This window comes from Lotus japonicus, chromosome 2 (assembly GCF_012489685.1).
Source record: "Lotus japonicus ecotype B-129 chromosome 2, LjGifu_v1.2".
Lineage (NCBI taxonomy): Eukaryota > Viridiplantae > Streptophyta > Magnoliopsida > Fabales > Fabaceae > Lotus > Lotus japonicus.
Genome location: NC_080042.1, coordinates 9,143,268 through 9,148,267, shown reverse-complemented (window position 1 = coordinate 9,148,267; position 5,000 = coordinate 9,143,268). Strand labels below are relative to the sequence as shown.

General features: G+C 44.2%; 1 pseudogene; it reads right to left on the bottom strand.

Annotated features, from left to right (window-relative positions):
• Positions 1 to 5,000, bottom strand: part of LOC130741794 (28S ribosomal RNA) — a 9,599-nt pseudogene that overhangs the window by 3,164 nt on the left and 1,435 nt on the right.

The window sequence follows — 5,000 nt, the reverse complement described above, 5'->3', positions numbered from 1 at the left end:
GTAGCACTAGAAGAGCTGAGGAAGAAGGCCTTTGAAGAGGACTTGTTCCTGAACATCAGGCATCCAGAGGATGCAACGACCATCTCGGAGCTAACACGGACACTGCTGGAAGAGGACCTGCGTCCAGAGTTGGAGAGAGACCTGAAGGAATTTCTTGCCTTCGTGGAGGAGGTGCAAGAACTCAGCCGGCTTGAACTCAAGCTGCTGGAAGAGAAAGAGTGTTTGGAAGAGAAGCTCAAGACTTCAGAAGAGATTCTGGAGAGGGATGAGCTAAAGAACAGGCTCAGCAACATCCAGCATGTACTGGAGAGTCTGGAGAAAGATAGGTCAGAGCAGCGCCAGGAGTGCAGAAGAATGAGGAGAGATCCTCCATTCTAGACTTTTTAGGGAAGTAATGTATGATGTAAACGCAAAAAGATTATGAATAAAACGAGTTTAGCAAACATATGTGACACAAGTATATAGATACGCATATATAATCACAAACGAATAAAATAGAATAAGTAAATAAAAAAAGAAACAGAGTTTAAATAAAACAACGTTAGATAAAAAGAAAGAAAAAGAAGAGATCCTAAAACTAAGGTTTGTCAGATCGTCGCAGAAGTTCCATCATCATTTGCTTCATCTCAATCAGCATGGATTCATGAGTGTCAAGACGTTGTTCCATGATGTCGAGTCTGGATGAACTTGGCTGAGTAGAACTGGAAGAAACATTCTGAGCAGCTTGAGGATCTGGAATGGAAGCAGAAGCAGCAGGAGTAAACACAACTGGTGCAAGTGCTTGGCATCTAAGAGCTTCAGCCTCAGCTTCAAGTCGCTCTGCCTCAAGTCTGGCTTGTTCAGCTTGAGCTGCTGCAAGACGCGCAGCTTCTTCTGCTTGAGCCTTCTTTCTCTTGGCTTCTTCAATGGCTTCAAGAAGCTTATTTCTCTGTTCTTGTTCATGAAGAGCCACCCTTCTAGCAAACCTTTTCCTTGCAGCCTCAATGCTCTGACTTCCCTCTGCATGCAGGAGCTGCATCATAATTGGAACTTGAGCCACTAGCCAAGTGCTCAGATTGGTCCACTCATCAGCCACACTTTCAGCATTCTCACTGAGGTCAGTCTGACCGTGCACATTGCGGAGCCTCAAGGAGGCTTCATGATAGAAAATATTGATGCACTCAGAGAGAGATGTGGGTTGAAGGTGAGTATAGGGAATTATGGAGAGGTTGGTTTCAGGAGAGGCTGGGTGATTGCTGCTATGAGCTTCAGAGGCACCTTGTGGAGAACCAATGTTAATCATGGGAGCATTGGGTTCAGAGGTTCCAAGGTGAGGGTCTGAAGTTTCAACCAGAGGATGAGGTGATCTAACCGAGGATTGATTAGACACTGAATGTTCGGGTTCAGGTTCTGGTTGAATAGGCTCTTGTTGGTCAGGGACATGGTGAGCTTGTTGAACCAAGGGGTCTGCCTCTTGTAAAGGATTAGCCAAGATAGGTTCATCTGGGTCTACTAGACGTTCAGGTCTAGGGCCAGGATATCTCCTAGGGCTTGGACAAGTTAGGTAATATTCTTCCAAGGCAGACACCTTTTCTTTTCTAACCTCCATGAATTTTCTAATGGATTCAGAGTTATTGGAGGGAGAAGAATCAGCAACATTGATTGGGAAGGATACAGGTGTAAAGGCTGTTGAAGAGTCGGTATCCGTGGTTCTGGCAGCAGGACGTTCTGATGCTCTGGGAGCAGAGTGATCAGACGTTCAGGGTTGTGGTTCTGTTTGGTTTGGCTCGGGTTGGTCATGGATGATTGGTTCAGAGGATAATGGGTCGTACGGAATGGTGAGGAGAGAGGTTGGTTCTTCTGACCTAGAAGGTTGGTTCTGAAGCAAATTCCAGAGAGGTGCTTCAGTAGGAGAAGGTTGAAAGAAGGAAGATCTTGGGGAATGTGGTGGAGTGGTGGTTTGTGCGGCTGGCTGGGATTCAGGAATAGGAGTGAGGGGATTGGAGGAGTGTTTGAGCATAGCAGAAATAGGGAGTGCATCAAATAAATTCAAATCATCATCAGAGGCAAGTGCAGGCTTACTTGAATGTGCTGATGATCGAGTCACTCTGGCAGGAGGTTCAGTCCTTCTGACCATTTCAGCAGCTGGTTCCACCCGAGTAGGCTTCACCACGATTCTGACCTTCTTCTTCTTCTTCTTTGGAGGACCATCCTCACTATCATCACCATCATCAGGCTTTCTCTTTGTCTTCTTGACCGGAGGGACATCAGATTCCTCAGAAGATTCGTCCAGAACCATCTTCCTCTGAGCTTTCTTCTTGGGAGGAGAAGGAAACTCTGGAGCTGGTGGTAGTCTGCTGACGAAATCATCAAGGTCAATTTCGAAACCTTGAGCCCTGAGATCTTCAACATAGCATCTGATGGCGTCAGGATTGTCCGCTTGTGTCCACAGAGGGTAGTCATTCAGAGGCATTCTTCTTCCTCTGATTTCAGAAGATGTGTCTTCATGAGTAGGAGCAATCTTCTTCTGGACCAAACCCATCTTCTTCAGAGAATTTGCAGTGAAGACATCACTGACAATGGTGCTCAAATCCTCTGTGCAACCAGCATTGATCAAATCTTGCACCAAGTTGCTTTCAATGAGAAAGTCTGAGAGCAGCCTCCCAAAAGGGATATATTTGATTGCAGACTTGATGGAGGCGGTGGTGCGAGACTTCCGGATGCATTCCTTTAAGTAGGAAAACAGGAAGTAGGGAAGGCAGATCTTCTCCTGATTTTGGACGAAGAACAACATCGCCTTCTGGTTGAAGTTGATGTAGTCTGGGGAACTGCCCTTCGGTCTCTGGTTTATGCAGTTGAGCAGGATCTTGTGCCAGATCCTGAGTTTGGGGTGAAGATCCATCACCTTGTAACTCGTCTTGCCCGGTTTGAAGGTGGTGTACAGAACCTGGTTGACTATGTCCTTGGTGCTGGGTTTCAGCTTCGATTCCGTCAGTTGGAACCGATACCCATAAGCAGTTTCTGCACCTAGCAGATTCACGAATGACTTCTCAGTGATGATGATCTTCCTTCCAAGAATGTGAGAGACCACCTGAGTATCATCGCAGTCGGCGTGCTTCCAGAATTCCTTTACCAGTTTCTCATACACCGGTCCTCGAAGTCTGTTGAAGTAATTTCCCCAACCTTGAGCTTGGACTTCAGGACGAAGATCAAACCCATTTGCAGCCAAGTTGTCGAGGTTGAATCTCCATTCTGCCAGGACTTGGAGTTCCTCAGGAGGATAAACACAGTGAACGGCACAGCCCCGTTCTGCAATTGGAACACTCTGTTCTTGAGCTTGAACTTGTTCTTGAGTTGGATTCTCAGAGCCCCTTTGACCCGTTGCTAGACCAACTACCATGTGAGGGAACTGAGGTGCATCTGCAGTAGATCTTCTGGTTTGTCTCACCATTTTGAAGAGGTTGAAGGTTTGAGGTAGAAGATGAAGGTTGAAAGATGAAGAGAGATCGAGAGAGAAATCGAGAACAAGGCGGTTTTGAAAAGCACAGAGAGCGAGAGTGAAAACCGGAAGTGAAAGAGAACGTGTGTGTATAGTGGGTTTTATCAAATAACCGTTGTTGATTCAAAAAGCACTTTAAGATCAACGGTTGAAAATTAAAGATAGATAGTAACAGTAAAATACACAATCACACACAGGAGATAAGCATATCTACACGCAATCATAACAGACTGTCACACGGGCACAAGGAACTATGCATCAGAAATTCTGACGCACGTGTTGTTGACTCAGCTTCAGAGTCAGTACCAGTGGGCACACACACTCTGATTGAGTTACCTTCTGGACTAGACATCTTCTGATCAAGAAGTATCATAGTCAGAGGTTCTGATCCATCTTCACTCTGGACAAAAGTCCATGTTTAGATTTTTCAGAATAAAATTAAATCTATCCTCTGCTAAGGGCTTTGTAAAGATATCTGCCCATTGATGGTCAGTATCAACAAACTTCAGAAGAAGTACGCCCTTCTGCACATAATCTCTAATAAAGTGATACTTTACCTCAATGTGCTTTGCCCTTGAATGTAGGATAGGATTCTTACTCAATGAGATTGCAGCAGTGTTATCGCAATAGATTGGGATATTGCTCTCAAGGATCTGATAATCCTCCAGCTGATGTTTCATCCAGAGCATCTGAGTGCTGCATACTGCTGCTGAGATATATTCTGCCTCTGCAGTTGATAGTGCAATGGTTGATTGCCTCTTGCTTGCCCATGAGACTAGATTGCTTCCCAGAAATTGACAATTTCCGGAAGTACTTTTTCTCTCTGTTCTATCTCCAGCATAATCAGCATCACAATAACCTGAAAGCTTATACTCTGATGTTTTCTTATACATCAAGCCAAGGTTAGTGGTGCCTTTCAGATACCTTAGGATCCTCTTAACAGCAGTTAAGTGGGTTTCCCTTGGATCTGATTGGAATCGAGCACATAAATGAACACTAAATAATATGTCTGGCCTAGATGCAGTTAAGTATAGAAGTGAACCTATCATGCCACGATAGAGCTTCTGACATACTTTACCACTTTTATCTTCTTTCTCCAGAATGCATGTAGGATGCATTGGAGTCTTGGCCACTGTAGATTCCAGCATATTGAACTTCTTCAGAAGTTCTTTAGTGTACTTGCTCTGATGGATATATGTTCCTTCTGGTGTTTGATCAACTTGTATTCCCAGAAAGTACTTTAATTCTCCCATCATACTCATCTCAAATTCAGCCTGCATCATCTCAGAAAATTCTTTGCATAGAGATTGATTAGCAGAACCAAATATAATATCATCAACATAAATTTGCACAATTAGGATATCATCTTTATAAGTCTTGCAAAAAAGAGTTGTATCTACTTTACCCCTTACAAACTTATTCTCCAGAAGGAATGAGCTAAGTCTCTCATACCATGCTCTGGGAGCTTGCTTCAGACCGTAGAGTGATTTCTTCAATTTGAACACATGGTCTGGTTTCTTTT